Genomic DNA, 1,002 nt, shown 5'->3' with positions numbered 1-1,002 from the left:
AACAGGGGTGGGGGCTGCTTCTCCACCTCCCCCTCAAACCTGCCCCTGCTGCCCTGCCACTGCCACCCAGACCCAGAGATCCTGAGCATCCCTGTGACTGTCCCTGCTACCTGCACACGCCAGCCTGCAGAGCAGGAAAGGAGAAATGGAGAAGGGGCTGCTGCCAGGGCCCCTGGAGCCCCCTGCAACCCCACCCTGGCTGACCGGGCACAGCACTCTGTGCAGGGGGGCACCAACCTCATGGGAGGTGGGCGGGGGCACAGACGGGGTCCCTGGTTCTCTTTGCTGTGATGCATGAGCTCACTCGCTGTATGATTTAGACGTCTATGTCCAACAGAGCGGACCCTCTCCTCCGCCCCTCCCCCATGCCACCGGCCACCCCAACCCCCCAGGCCCCATTGCCCCTACCTCGCTAATGGTGTAGCTGTCTCTCCGAGCTCCTTGTTCGTGGTGGGCGTCAGCCTTGTCCTTTTCTTGACGCAGTGTGCACCTTTTCCCTTTGGGTTTCTTGTTTACCAAAGAAGAGTTTACAGACAATAAAATGTTCTCCTGTGGAAGCTGTCCCAGTTCTGGCCAAGTGGTCAACTTTCTCTCTGCAGCCAACTCTTGACAAAGAGAGAGCCTGTTCTCAAGTGAGTGGGGATGCTGGGGGGAACCACCCAACCGGGGTGTAAGCACTGGAAGCAAGGGCACAGGACCCCGGGGCTCTGGCTCACCCTTGCCATGCACCACCTGCTCTCCATCAACCTGTTGTTTTTCTGCTCCGTGTTTGCTTCTAGGTTTCTGAGATCATAACAGCAGTTATCAGTTCACTGCAAATTCACTAAATGCCAGGTATTGTGCAAAACAGCTCACCTGCAGTGTCTCTCAGTCCCTGGAGAGGGGTGCTGTGACTGTCTCCACTGAACAGATGAGGAAAACTCAGGATTAAAGAGGTTAAGTAATGAGCCCCGTGTCTCAGGGCCAGTTGGCAGCACAGAGGCAGGGTATGACTCGAGCATC

Source organism: Budorcas taxicolor, chromosome 18, assembly GCF_023091745.1.
Source record: "Budorcas taxicolor isolate Tak-1 chromosome 18, Takin1.1, whole genome shotgun sequence".
In the NCBI taxonomy this organism is placed as follows: Eukaryota; Metazoa; Chordata; class Mammalia; order Artiodactyla; family Bovidae; genus Budorcas; species Budorcas taxicolor.
The sequence above is the reverse complement of the archived record's forward strand: the minus strand, read 5'-3'. Positions refer to the sequence as shown.